The sequence below is a fragment of the Paroedura picta genome, chromosome 3 (assembly GCF_049243985.1).
Source record: "Paroedura picta isolate Pp20150507F chromosome 3, Ppicta_v3.0, whole genome shotgun sequence".
Lineage (NCBI taxonomy): Eukaryota > Metazoa > Chordata > Lepidosauria > Squamata > Gekkonidae > Paroedura > Paroedura picta.
Genome location: NC_135371.1, coordinates 94362447 through 94377664, shown reverse-complemented (window position 1 = coordinate 94377664; position 15218 = coordinate 94362447). Strand labels below are relative to the sequence as shown.

At 46.2% G+C, this 15218-nt stretch overlaps 1 protein-coding gene across 7 annotated transcripts in view; it reads left to right on the top strand.

Annotated features, from left to right (window-relative positions):
• Nucleotides 1-15218, top strand: part of ACSL6 (acyl-CoA synthetase long chain family member 6) — a 131696-nt gene that overhangs the window by 36589 nt on the left and 79889 nt on the right. The gene's annotated exons all lie outside the window — the stretch shown is intronic.

The following is a 15218-nucleotide window of genomic DNA, read 5'->3' as shown; positions in this document are numbered from 1 at the left end:
TTTCTGCTTATATAGAGCCTTTATTGACAGATTGGACACGTACCCTGAAAAGGATAATGCCAAGGATGTAGCTCTGTCAGAAAAAATACTCTTTAACCAAGAAATTCAAAGCACAGATACTGACTGGCATTTTGGTGTGAAAAGTGGCCCTGTTTATCTAGAAAAGTTGCATTAGATTTCATTGAGCAACTGTGCCCCTATACTAGTCAATCTGTACATCTGATTCTTATTTGTGGTTTCTTATCTGTGATTTTCATCACACAGGGCCACCTGCTTGCTACTGTTGCAACTGGTTAAGAGCAGTGGCCTCTTTTCTGGGAAACTGAGTTTGATTCCCCACTCCTCCACGTGCAGCCAGCTGGGTGACCTAGGGCCAGTCACAGTTACCTCATTCAGCTTCACTTACTTCACAGGGTGTGGGGAGAGGAGGAATGGGCAGTCCTAAGTCACTTTGAGACTCCTTTTAGTTAGTAAAATGCTGGGTACAATAAATCAGCTCTTCTTTAGAAGTCAGGGTACTGGTTAGATCAAGATCTGGGAGACCCAGGTTCAAATTACTATTCTGCCATGGATGCTCACTGGGTAACCTTGAGCCTGTAATATATACTCAAAGTAACCTACTTCACCTAGAACTGTTATTAGGACAAAACAGAGAAGACAGTGGTGAACGCTGCTTCCATGAAGTAAATAAATACAATGAAGTAAATAATAAATATAGCTACAGATGAGGGGGGAGATAAAAGCAAGGTAGGATGGCAGGAGGGAAGTAAGTGTGTGGGCTGCCAGAAAGAGGGAAAGATGAAACAGAGTAGGGAAGGGGATACAGGATAAGGTGAGGTGATTCCCACAAATCCTTGCATGATCCTCACTGCACAACTGAGCCCAACCCAGTAGTTGTCACTGCATAAGTGATCTGGAGGCCAGCACTAAGGTGCTCAGCTCAGCATCATATGACTGGGCCCAGCCTAGTGGCCAGTACCATGTGACTGAGCCATAATATTCACAGGTAGAGGCTACCAGGGGAGGGAAGACAAGAAAGCTGAAGATGGAGACAATATCTGCCTTTTGATGAAAGGTACTAATTGAGAGATGTATTTCACTCCAGTGTGAACTGGCTACATCTACATATAGCCCATATCTAAACAGTGGCCAGATAGCGTAGCTTTGCTTGGCGAAGATGGGAAAACCCCAGCTGTGCTACTTTTGTGACCTGAGCCTCCATTGTTAAGATCACTCCCAGGTTCCTGGCCAATTGTGCTACTGTAAATTGCACCCCATGGCCAAATATCCCCGTATATCAGCATTTTAATCAGGCCAAATCTCTGTAGAGCCATCTCACTGGCAAGGTTCAATGTAATGCCATCTGCAGTCCTGGAAGGTAGATTATGAGGGATACCCCCTGAAAACAGACTGTGTCCACGTGATGCTGGTGATAGTGAGTCTTTTGTCCATATGATGTTTCACTGAGCCCCAACGTAAATTCTACATGGAATGTTTGTCAGTCAACAACACTAATCCTGACTCAACCAAACTTCATAATCGTCTTCTTGATATGGAGCTCGAAAGACTTGAGAAAGTAGCCAATTTTTTACAGTGTGTTCAGTTTACTCATCAGAGTCATAGGGCATTTCCGCACATTGAAAAAATAGCGTTATACCCGCAAAATGGCGAAAACTTCTGGCTCTCATGCTTTCGCCTACTGCCTTCTAACACTTCTTGCACTCCGCAGCCTGCTTGAAATGGCGGAAGAGAGCAACACACTTAACTCACAACTCTCTTCCAGCTGTCAATCAAGCCAGGCAGCCAATCACCTTTCGCAAAGTTTTAAAGGACCCACGATGGCACCTACATTTTTTAAAAAGTAAATCTTCTCCATTGAAACGCCTATGCATCTAATCATAGATGCATAGTGATTTTTATAATGCCGCCACATATGGAATCATGAGCCTTGAATCTTTTAAAAATTAATCTCATTCCCGATTTTTTTTTGTGGGGGAGGACACTAGAGAGGCATACTTTGTGTTTTAACTGGGGGTGGGGGGGTTTGCTTTGCCTTGCCTGCACGATTGAACACTTATTAGTTGCTCCATGCAGTTTTCTTTTTTTAAAAACATCCTCAGGAGAAGGGAGAGGGAGGTGGGTGCAAGGGCAGGAATTGGAGGCGGAGAGAGTGTTTCTTTGCCTCTACACATTTCCTCAGTGTGTGGCTTGCTGATTGCTCTCCTGTAGCTTATGCTTTTTAGGCTGGGCAATACACTTTATGCGATTCCCCAGCTAGTGCTTTAAAATGGAGGATGTAGCTAGCGGTTTGCTGCTTGGACACTGGATGTTGACGACATTGTACCAAATGCCAAAAATATGGCATCTGCATAAGGTTAGCATTTCACTATATTTATTGGGTGTGGAATGGCCCATAGTTAAGGTTTTTACTGGAATTTTACCAGTTTTATATATTATTCTCAATTTAACTTCCGTGTATAATGTCTTATATAAAGGTCCTATGTATGTATATATGTAAGTTGTACCCTATCCAGCTTGGGAAGGTATGCTTCCTTGTCTGTTTCCTTCCTCCCCAGTCAGAGGATCTCTGTCTTTGAGGGGTCCAGTTGGAGGTGGCTTGCTTTGAGCCATTCCATCACCACCTCAAGACACTGGGCCAATGTGCTTGGAGCGGCATTTGGCCAACCATCCATCAAAAGACAGAGCGGGGTGTTATCAGCATACTGGTGACACCGAAGCCCAAAGCTCTGGACTAAAGCTCGTGATCTACCATATCAAATGTTGCTGACCTGCCTGGGCTCAGCTGTCACAAGATATCATCCATCTGGGTGACCAGTGCCATCTTGGCTACATGGCCAGGGCAGAAGCTTGACTGGAATAGATTTAGTGCTGATGTTTCTACCAGGAAATACTAGCAGGTGGTCCTTGGTGGCCCTTTCAATCACCTTCCCCTGAAATGCAAGATCTTTAATGCTAAAAAGGAGTCAAGAGGCAGCAGTTAATTGACAGTTAATTCTTTCCTCTTCTCTGTTTCTTCAATAAAAGCTTCCCTTGCCCAGCTATTATACAAGAAACAGGATGGGCTGGAACTAGAAGAAAAAAAACCCAACTTAAAACAGTCAGGACCTTCAAAGGTTGAATAGCTGCATCAATGTCAAAATTATATAACTTTCATTGTGCACAACTTGCAAACTTAAAAAAATTAAAAACATATGTACACATCCTATAGGCTATTGCACAGTGTAATATGCACTATATACACACATATCCCTGATGCACTTCAGCCCATGTAGGCCCTTCTTCAGAGGTCTTATATTAACACACATTAAAAATGTTTAATGGTGTGTTCTCTTATTTGTGCATGTATTAACTTTACTTACTGTAATACATGTACTTACTGCAATACATGCACTAATAAGAGAACACACCATTAAGAATTTTTTGCAGCTTTTGTAAGAGAGCTAACAGCTGATAAATAGACATTTTGATCCATTGATTGACTTTGTTATTTTACAGCTTTTACCTTGGTGCTTTTATTGGCTGCTATACATATTTATTATTATTATTATTATTATTATTATTATTATTATTATTATTATTATTATTATTATTTTGATTTATTTCCCGCCACTCCCAAATGGCTCACGGCGGGTTACAATGTCTTTAAAAAAACCCATTAAAACTCCCATTAAAAGACTTTAAAATGTCACAACATGGCAGCACAATAATAAGATCCCCTTCCTACCCCCATTCCTAAAAAAGGGGGGGTGGAGGAGAAGGACGTCAACGATGTCAAGAAGCCCGGGGGAGAGCAGTCGATGTACCCCAGCAGCCCCAGCCTCAACCATAGACCTGGCGGAACGTTAAAGGGTCCCGCAGGGCCTGCAGCTCACCCGGGAGCTCATTCCACCAGGTGGGGGCCAGGACCGAAAAGGCCCTGGCCCTGGTCGAGGCTAGGCGTGCTTCCCCAGGGCCGGGAACGACCAGAAAATTCTCACTCACAAAGCGCAGAGCCCTGCGGGGGGCAGAGGGCACTAGGCGGTCCCTCAGGTATGTGGGTCCCAGCCCGCGTAAAGCCTTAAAGGTTAGAACCAGAACCTTGAACCGGATCCAGACAGCAATTGGTAACCAGTGCAGCTGCCTCAGCACAGGCTGGATGTGGGCCCTCCAAGGTGTGCCGGTGAGGACCCTAGCGGCTGCATTTTGTACTAGCTGGAGTTTCCGGATCAGACAGGGATAGGCCCGCATAGAGCGAGTTACAGAAGTCTAATCTGGAAGTGACCGTTGCATGGATCACAGTGGCCAGGTGTTCGGGGGACAGGTAGGGCGCTAGTAGCCGAGCTTGGCAAAGATGGAAAAATGCCTGGCCGGCTACTTTCCTGACCTGAGCCTCCATAGTCAGGGAGGCATCAATGGTCACACCCAAGTTTCTGGCCTGGGACGCGATGGTAAGATGCGCCCCTGCCAGGGTGGGTAAATGCGCTTCCTGTTCCCGCCCCCTACTTCCCAGCCACAGGACCTCCGTCTTGGAGGGGTTGAGTTTCAGGCGACTCTGCTCAAACCATTCTGACACCGCTTCCAAACATCTGGCAAATGGTTCCAGGGGGGAGTCTGGGTGGCCGTCCATGAGGAGATAGAGCTGGGTGTCGTCAGCGTACTGATGGCAGCCCAACCCAAAACTCCGTACCAGCTGGGCCAGAGGGCACATGAAGATGTTAAATAGTGTGGGGGAGAGAACTGCGCCCTGTGGGACCCCACAAGGGAGTCCATAAGGGCGCAAGAGCTCATCCCCCACTGCAACCCTCTGGGTCCAGTTCTGGAGAAAGGAGCATATCCAGCGCAAGGCTGTACCCTGTATCCCCGTACCGGCGAGGCGGTGGCCCAATATCTCATGGTCCACGGTGTCGAAAGCAGCCGACAGATCCAGAAGGACCAGCACGGCTGACCCGCCTCTATCCAGCTGGCGACGGAGATCATCCAGCAGGGCGACCAACACCGTCTCCACCCCGTGGCCAGGGCGGAAGCCAGACTGATATGGATCGAGTGCCGAAGTTTCATCCAAGAAAGCTAGGAGCTGGTCCGCCGCAGCCCTTTCCACCACCTTGCCCAGGAACGCTAGGTGCGATACTGGGCGGTAGTTGGCAGGGTCCTGCGGGTCCAGCGTTGGTTTTTTCAGGAGAGGGCGAACCACCGCCTCCTTCAGCCGCTCGGGGAATTCCCCGGAACTCAGGGAAAGGTTGATAATATCCCTGAGTTGGCCTCCTATCCCCTCTCCGCTCCCCTTGAGAATCCAAGAGGGACAGGGATCAAGGGGGCAGGTGGTCGCCCTGACTGACCCCAGCAACTTGTCCACTTCGGAAGAAGAGAGCCTTTGGAAGAAGAGAGCATAATGATTGGGTGTGTGCTAATATCAGAGCTCTGAAGAAGGCCCTACATGGACTAAAATGTGTCAGGTCTATTGGTTTATAGAGTGCATATTACACTGTTTACGCAATATCTATGGGCTATGTACATGTTTTTAATTTTTGAAGTTTGCAAGTTGTGCACAATAAGATAATTTTACATTAATACAGACATTCAACCATTGAAAGTCCTTATAGTTTTCAGTTGGGTTCTTTTGGTTCCCTTGCCCAGCTATAACCAGTGTTAAGCTAAATGTCAGATACTGACTACAAAATGTACTGCAAGAGTTCATTTGACAAGCAGGGACATGATTATGGTCATCAAGGTGCAGTAATTTATGATTCCCTAAATACAGTAAAACAAAAGTTGTTTGTACTTATCAATAAGTAATGCAATCAAACATGCTTTTATTTTGCTGTCTGTAATAACAGAATCCTCAATTAAGTTGTACCAATTTATTTAATTTTTAGTTGTAATAATCTCAGTTGCATTTATGTTGCCAGTAAATCCATATTTATCAGACCATATGAGTTTTTTGGGCACCCTAATTTATGAAAGACGTTGATAAGCTTGAATGAGTCTGTTGTGGGACATCAAAGCTAGTAAGGAGTTTGGGGGCCATGTCTATGAGGAGAGGATAAAAGAGTTGGGTATCTCTACACTAGAGAAGAGACACTTGCATGGTGATAGAATTGCCACATTCCAATACTTAGAGAGTTGCAATATGGAGGATGGGACTTGTATGATGATAGAATTGCCACATTCCAATACCTATAGAGTTGCAATATGGAGGATGCGACTTGTAAGTTTTCAGACTTGTTGAATGACAGAACTTGGTCTAATGGATACGTTGTTGTTAGTTGCAAAGTCGTGTCCGATCCATTACGACCCCATGGACAATGATCCTCCAGGCCTTCCTGTCCTCTACCATTTCCCGAAGTCCATTTAAGTTTGCACCTACTGCTTCAGTGACTCCATCCAGCCACCTCATTCTCTGCCGTCCCCTTTTTCTTTTGCCCTCAATCGCTCCCAGCATTAGGCTCTTCTCCAAGGAGTGGAGAAGGCTCTTCTCCAAGGCCACCTTCTTATGAGGTGGCCAAAGTATTTGAGTTTCATATTCAGGAACTGGCCTTCTAAAGAGCAGTCAGGGCTGATCTCCTCTTGGACTGACAAGTTTGTTCGCCTTGCAGTCCAAGGGACTCGCAAGAGTCTTCTCCAGCACCAGAGTTCAAAAGCCTCAATTCTTTGACACTTGGCCTTCCTTATGGTCCAACTTTCACAGCCGTACATTGCAACTGGGAATACCATAGTCTTGACTAGACACCCTTTTTTGGCAATGGGTGATGTCTCTGCTTTTTAGGATGCTGTCTAGATTTGCCATAGCTTTCCTCCCCAGGAGCAAGCATTTTCTAATTTCTTTGCTGCAGTCTGCAACGATCTTGGAGCCCAAGAAAATAAAATCTGTCACTACCTCCATTTCTTCCTCATCTATTTGCCAGGAATTGAGAGGGCCACATGCCATGATCTTCGTTTTCTTGATGTTGAGTTTCAACCCAACTTTTGCACTCTCCTCCTTCACCCGCATCAAGAGGCTCCTTTAGAGTGGTATCATCTGCGTATCTGAGGTTGTTGATATTTCTCCCTGCAGTCTTAATCCCTTGTGACTCATCTAACCCCACTTTTCTCATGATGTGCTCTGCATACAAGTTAAATAGGCAAGGCGACACTCCTTTCTTAATTTTGAACCCATTAGTGATTCCATGCCCAGTTCTCACTGTTGCTTCTTGACCTGCATATAGTTTTCTCAAGCAACAAATAAGATGCTTTGGTATTCCCATCTCATTAAGAATTTGCCACAATGTGTTGTGCTCCACACAATCAAAGGCTTTAACATACTCAATGAAGCAGAACTAGATGTTTTTCTGGAACTCCCTAGCTTTCTCCATGATTCAGCGTATGTTGGCAATTTGATCTCTAGTTCCTCTGCCTCTTCGAAATCCTGCCTGTACTTCTGGAAGTTCTCAGTCCACATATTGCTGGAGCCTAGCTTGTAGGATTTTGAGCTAGCATGAGAAATGAGTGCAATGGTGCAGTAGTTTGAACATTCTTTGGCATTGCCCTTCTTTGGGATTGGAATGTAAACTGACCTTTTCCAAATCCATGGCCCCTGTAGAGGCCCCATGGCCCCCTGGATCAGAGGACATCAGCAGAGCTGGGTTTTCCCATCGGCTGCTCAGGGAGTTCAAAGTCCCTCCTCCTTTTCCTGTCCTGCGCATTGCTCTTTTCCCCAGTCTTTCCCCTGCCTCGGATAGGGAGACAGCGTAGCTTGTGAGCTCCGTTTAACAAACCTAATATTTTACTCACCTTTCACCTTTTTTCCTTCCCTACCCTTCCCCCTCGCATTTGGAAAAAGAAAAGTTGTTTTTGGGGCGGATTGATGCCTTACAGCAGCTAAGGAGTCAGGAAAGAACCCTAAACAGTGGGAGTGTTTTTGGCGTGTGCATGAAGCCATGGCAGCCATTTTGGAGCGATTTTTTTCTTGACAATTACAAGCCCAGCTACTCCCACATAGCTCTAATGGCCTCCCATGAGGACCAGGAGGAGATCTTGTCTCCACATGAGCTCGAGGCTCCTCTAGCTCCTTCGGAAAAGTAGCCAACGGGCCCGGTGAGTATTACCCCCCGCCCCCGGGGGGCGCTCCAACTGAGGCAAAGAAAGCCCTTAAAAAATCTGCCCAGAAAAAATCCGCCTCTGGCTCCTCCACCTATAGGGCTTCAAAGAAACGGCTGGAACAGCCTGGCGGCCAAACTTCCAGTCTAGCAGCAGCAGAAGTTTCCAGTAAGCCCTCAGAGCCCAACACTGGGCATCAGTCAAGCATTGCTACGGCTTGTATGGGCATGAAGGAACTCCAGCCTAAGGATCACGTGAGTCCTGGGGACCAGCTCCCCCTCAATACTGAACTGTTATCCTTTTTTCGTAAGGCCATTAGAGAGGAATTTGTAGCCTCTTGCCAGGCTGAGAGTCCCAGATATGTCTGTGGTCCAAGCTCTGAGCCACAAAAGTTGCCTGGCTGCTGCGGTAGAAGCCATGGCCCTAGAATTAAAGATGATACTATCTAGGGTGGCATCAGCTGTGAAGGCTGCAGTTTTTAATAATCTATTCACCTCTTCCAGAATTCTGGTGCTCTCTGGGGGTATAAGCTGGCTCGGCTTTCTGGCCTATACTATGGCTGCTCTGTTCAAAATGGATGTAATAGTTACAGCTCTTACCGTCATGGCCATCGCTTTGTGTGCCCTTCATAGGGCAGTTTCTGCTTTCTTGTTGATTGGGTCTCTAATATTACCTTCTCCATCTTCTGAAACAGCACCTGGTGAATGAATGGCTGCAACTGGTGCATCAACAGAAGCACCTGGAGAATCAACTCCCCATACTCATGCAGGCAGTAAACTTTAACCTCTTCAGCATCAGTGGTTGGGGCATAGACCTGGATTACTGTGTTGTTGAATGTTTTGCCTTGGATTCAAACTGAGAGCATTCTGTCATTTTGGGGATTGTATCCCAGTACTGCTTTTCCCATTCATTTATTGATTATGAAGGCTACTCCATTTCTTCTGAGAGATTCTTGCCCACAGTAGTATACCTGATGGTCATCTGAATTAAATTCACCCATTCCTGTCCATTTTAGTTCACTGATTCCTAAAATGTCAATGTTGTCATCTATTGTTTGACCACGTCCAGCTTGCCTTGATTCATGGATCTGACGTTCCAGGTTCCTATGGAATAAAAGTATTTACAGCATCGGACTGTCTTTTCGCCACCAGTTACTTCCACAACTGAGCGTCCTTTCAGCTTTGGCCCGGTTGCTTCATTCATTCTGGTGCTATTCATACTAGCCATCTGCTCATCCCCAGTAGATATAAATGACAGCAATGGATATAAATGACAGCAAAAGAGATTTTGTCTAAATTTAAGGAAGACTTTCCTGATGTTCAGTACTGAAACAGTCTCCCTCATGAGGTAATGGATTCTTCATTGCTGGAGGTTTAAAAGGTATCAGTCAGATACCTTTTTGTCAGGTTTGTTATGATTATAGTTTATGCATTGGTGTCTTTCTAGCTCTGAGATCAAATTTTAAAAATTGCCTCAGAAATATTACTGAAACTGCTCTAGCAAGTATATTTTAAACTAGATATTAAGCCCGATGTGGGCAAAATACAGCAGGCCCTAGCATGATGGGTGGGTGGAGGGATGGGGCGAAGGAAGGAGGAAAAGGAGAGAGACAGAAAGAATGGGAGGAAGACAGAGACATAAGAAGAGGGAGAGAAACAGGTAGCCAGAAAGACGCAGATGGAAGAGAGGGAGGAAGGGAGAAAGGGAAAAACAAAGGGAATTCTGGGAGGAAGGGAGGAACAGAGTAAGGTAGGTGGGCTTTGCACCTTTTGCCGGGCCCAGGGGCAGTCTTGGCTGCTCCAAGGCCTGGCAGAAGGCTCGGGACGGGGGCGGTAGGCTCCATGGCCTACTGCCAGGCCTAGGAGCAGGCTCGGGCCTGGCAGAAGGCTCGGGACTTCGGGAGTGGGCTTTGTGGCCTTCTGGTGTGTCAAAGGGCAGGCGAGCCTGCCCCAGGGCCCGGCAGAAGGCTCCTTGGTCGAGGGGAAGCCGGCCGGAGGACTTACCGCTGGGGATGGCTTCTTCCTCTGAGCGGCAAGCCCCGGCCGGCCCAAGCAAGGCTGGGCCAACCAGCCAATGGCAGCTTGGCCCTCGAGTGACACTCGGAGGGCCCAATCAGGAGCCGCGAAGCGGCTCCTGATTGGGCCCTCCGAGTTTTTATCCCGGACAGTGCCCGCTCTAACTCCTCCCCACCAGCCCTTACTCCTTTATTCCTCCCGCTCCTCCGGAGCGGGGGGAGGTTTAAAGATACTCTGTGATATTAATCGGTAGTTGATTTGTTTTATTATGTTTTTTATTATTTATTATCATTTCATTATTTTCAGTGTTATGGAAGACATGTCTTATTAAACATAGAGTATCCAACTGCCTTGTTAAGCTGATGAACACTGAACATCTGTCTTCATGCATATCTTTAAAACTTAGCTACCTTTAATATTTGAGCTGATGCCTCCTGGGGGGAGAGTGTCTGGCTTCTGCTTCTGGTGCACAGGCCAGTCAAGAGTCCTGATTGGCCCGTGGACTGTTCGCACCCTCCCCCAAGAACCCTGGCCAAGGGCACTCTGGAGCTATCGCTGCCATTCTGCCCCGGACCTCCTCTGGGAGAGGGTTGGTGGGACTGCCAGAGGAGAGGGAGGGAGTCCCCTGCCAGTAAGCCCACCAAGACCTGGAGAGGCTGTGTTAGGCCTTTTTTGGAGGGGGAAAGAGGTGCCCTGGGATTGATGCTTGCGCAACCCCCAGCTCTGCAATAGCCTACCCTCCTTACAAGCTGTCCCTGGGGAAAGTGTGGAGGAAGCAGATCCCAGGAGCCAGGATGAGTCTCGTGGTGCCCAGGCACCCAGGCCCAGGAGGCTTGTTGTAGCACAGAAGGCCAGCAAGCCGGAGGGGGGCCAGCGGGTGGTAATACGTGGTGGGCCTGATCCGCCAGCTGCCCTCGGCTTGGTTCATGTGGTGGTGGTTGAGAGCAGGCACTGCTCTAGACTCTGCCATGGCCGCCATTTCAATGTGCCTTGCAGCACGGCTGCTGGGCACATTCCTGTGAGTTCAGCTGACTCCCCTTTCTGCCAAACTCAAGCTGAACTGGACAGGGCTTAGAGGGCAGTGTCCACCCGTGGTGACTCCTCCCAGTCCCCTCTTGGGGATGAGGCACATCCGCAGTGGCGGGGGAACACAGAGCTGGGGTGGTGCAGCTCCCTTGGCGGGGCTTGCCTGCAACCCTGCACTTACCTCTCCTCTCCTCCCCATGGATGTCTGGGCAGCAGCCATTACAGGCCATTTCAGGCAAGGTGCCCCCATGGGAGGGAGGTGTGCTGGTGGTGAGTCAGTAGGAGCCAAGGAGGCCACAAGCAGATGTAAATACAAAAATCTTCTTAAGCAAAAGAAACTGGATCATTCAAAACAATTATGGCAAGAATTAAGTAAGACTGTTACAGAGAAAAATGAGACACACTTTTGGCAACTCATTTCTTCTGGTTTTGGTAGGCCTCATTTACAATTAGATGCCCAAATTTCTGGTAAGGATCGGTATGTATATTTTAGAAACATCTTTAGTAGTTCTCATTCCAATTCCTTGAATGATGGCCCTCAAGCACAAATCCCCCAAATTTTACCAGCTTGGCCCCAAGTAACTGAATCGGAAATCAAAAAACTTATTCTATTATTAACAGGAGGAAAATCTCCAGAGGAGGACATGATTCCCCCAGACTTATATAAATCCTTTCCAGACTGGTGGGCTCCAGTATTAGCCAATATATTTACTCATTGTTCCACCCAATTGGAAAATGAGCGTTGTGGTTCCTATTCACAAGACGGGGGACAAAACAGACCCAAAGAACTATCGCCCTGTAAGCTTGCTGAAGGAGCCTCTTGTGGCGCAAAGTGGTAAGGCAGCCGTCTGAAAGCTTTGCCCATGAGGCTGGGAGTTCGATCCCAGCAGCCGGCTCAAGGTTGACTCAGCCTTCGATCCTTCCGAGGTCGGTAAAATGAGTACCCAGCTTGCTGGGGGGTAAACGGTAATGACTGGGGAAGGCACTGGCAAACCACCCCGTATTGAGTCTGCCATGAAAACGCTAGAGGGCGTCACCCCAAGGGTCAGACATGACTCGGTGCTTGCACAGGGGATACCTTTACCTTTACCTTAAGCTTGCTGAATATAACTGCTAAACTCTATAGTAAACATCTGTTGCATAAATTAGAGGATTGGGAATCATCTAACTGTTATTCACCCCAATCAGGCAGGGTTTAGAAAAGGACAAAGCACTATTGAACACTGTCAGAGTCTTTTTCAACTTGCCACTTTAAGCATTAATGGCCCCACCAAAGCCCTTTTTGTAGCTTTTGTGGACTTGGCCACAGCATTTGATACGATCAATAGAGCCCGCCTTTGGGAAAAGCTAGCCAAAACAAACATTGATAAACGCCTGTTATTCCTCCTACAAGCACTACACACGGACATACATGCAAAAGTCAGAGTTGGTATTTCTGGCTCAGTGACTGACCCAATTCCAATTCAGAGAGGAGTTAAACACAGTTGTGTCCTGGCCCCCATGCTGTTTAATCTTTATTTGAATGATATTGTTTTGAGGTTAACTGGACCAGAGTTTACTCCTCCCTCCTTTCGGCAGCAAAAAGTATCAATCTTATTATATGTGGATTATATGGTTTTAATTTTACGCACCTGCATTGGATTAAAGAGGTTGTTGGTCAAACTAGGAGATTACTGTAATGAGGAGGCTCTTAATATAAATTACAACAAGACCAAAGTCATGGTCTTTAGGAGAAGGCCAAAGAGATTTAAATGGAACATCCATAATATTCCCATTGAACAAAGCAGCTCATTCAAATACCTGGGAGTGACCTTCACTGAGACACTGAGTTGGAACAACCATTTAGCCTTGATTAAGGCCTCCACTCTTAAAATAATTGGGGCCATACTAAGATTCTATGCATCTAAGGGAGGATTTCTTATTGATTCAGCAATAAAACTATTTGTAGCCAAGGCCTTACCCCATCTCCTTTATGGTATCGAAGTCTGGGGTTGGAGGGATCATCTGATTTCTAGTTTGGAAGTGATTCAGAATCACTTCCTTAGACGTATTTTGGTCTTACCTAAAGGAACTTCTGCCGCACATATACGTGCAGAGTTAGGGCTTCCATCGATCAGGTCTCGAGTCCACTTAGCTTTGTTAAAATTTTGGGCAAAACATAGGAAAAACACTACCAATTCAATATTCAAGCAATGTTTTGAACTAACCTTGAATACTGATCCTTTCTGACTTGCCAGTTATGATAAAATACAATCACGGTATTCCATCCCAGATGATTTATTAAGAGCACAAGTTGATGGGTCTAATCTGAGAGACTGGATCTTTAATACTGATGCCATACTGGATAGACAAACAATAACAAAATCTAATTTTTCTCTTTTGTTTAAACTATTCAAAACAGTCCATCTCAGATCAGACTATTTAGTAACCATTTCTGTACAAAAACTTCGAATGGCATTTGCTCATTTACGCTTTCAAGTTATGCCATCAGCCCTACTCTCAGGCCGTATTTCTGGTGTACCTTTTGCCCTTCGCCTATGTATTTGTGGAGAACCTGCTGTTGAAGACCTTTATCATTATGTTTTGGATTGCCCACTATACTTGGAGCCAAGAACCAAATATATTGAGAGATATTTGAGTGGCCAGAACTTCCCTATGAATTTGGACAAAATAGTCTTTTTATTATCAGATACCAACCCCCTAATTAGTTATGTTTCACTATTTGCATTAGCCACAAGGAAAATTCGAGCCAAACTTATGCCAAACATAGAGCTAGAAACCTGAATTCTTATTGTCTTTTATTATCTATGGACTACCGCATGTTCTAATTCTTTTACTGTTTTTATATCAACTAATATGATATTGATTGCATTGTAATGGCCTATGGCTGGAAACAATAAAGTCTTATGTATGTACTAGGGGCAAAGCCCATTGTCTCCAAGAATACAACGGGCGCTAGCGCTTAGCAGTGGGAAGAGGAAGGGGAGGAGTTGTCCAGTCTGTAAGGGCATGGGGTTGAATGTGTGTGTTGTGTGGGAGGTTGTGGTGGCATGGTGGCAAATGAGGGTATGGGTGTGGAGATATGGGTGTCAAGAACCCGTGGTTTGGAATGTTCGTTGAGTGTGGGAGAAGACTGACCTTCGGGAATTTTGGCATAGTGGTTACAGATGAGCTTTCCAGAGCCATGTCCTCAGATATGTGAAGGGAAAATCAGACTGGAGACTCTTCTTAGGGGAAGATTACATGGCAACCAATTCCCCCCAGTTCTGCGTCATTTCCCTTCTTGTGTGAATGAGGCCACATTCACCAAAATGCCCCTTTGCTCTAATACACATGGGGTAGTCACAGTACACAGGTGTCCACCCTGTTCCTTCTGTCTCCCATGTTTTCACTGTCGGTAAAATGTTATGTGCCCACATGCTTCTTTCATGGTTGCTCCTTAGAAGAACAGATTTTTGTACCCTATTGCTTACTACCCAAAGGAGTCTCAAAGCGGTTTACAAACACCTTTTCCATTCATCTCTCCACAATAGTCAACCTGTGAGGTATGTGGGGTTGTGAGAGATCTGAGAGAATTGGGAATGGGCTGCAGTGACCCAGCAGGGCTCAGGTGTCTCAAAGCATTTTCCAATCATCTTCCCTATCTCTCATGATAGCAGACTCCACATGAGGGAGGTGGGGTAGCGAGCCTCACAGGGAAGCTGGCAACCCTAAGAGGAAGACTCTCTGTGCACAGCAGTCTTGACCTTAATAAGGTTTTTTATACTGTTTTTTTTTTTTATTTCCCAGGCCAAGGTTATTTGCCAGGCCAATATGTGTCTCCAGACATTTACTTGTTCTCTATTTACAGTTTCAGGCTGTAAATATTTAGATCTTCCTGCACTTTCCAGACTCACAGGACTGATGCTGGTCTGCCTGTCTGCACCCCAGAATACAAACAGTTGCTGATAAGGGCTGGCCATAGCCCATAGCCCAGGAGGGACACACCTGCACCACTCCCTACCAACTGGAGGCAAAAATGGCTGATTTGAAGGCTGGACTCTGAGGCATTGTATGATTTTGAAGTCCCACCTCCAAACCTCCAGGAATATTTTTAACCCATGG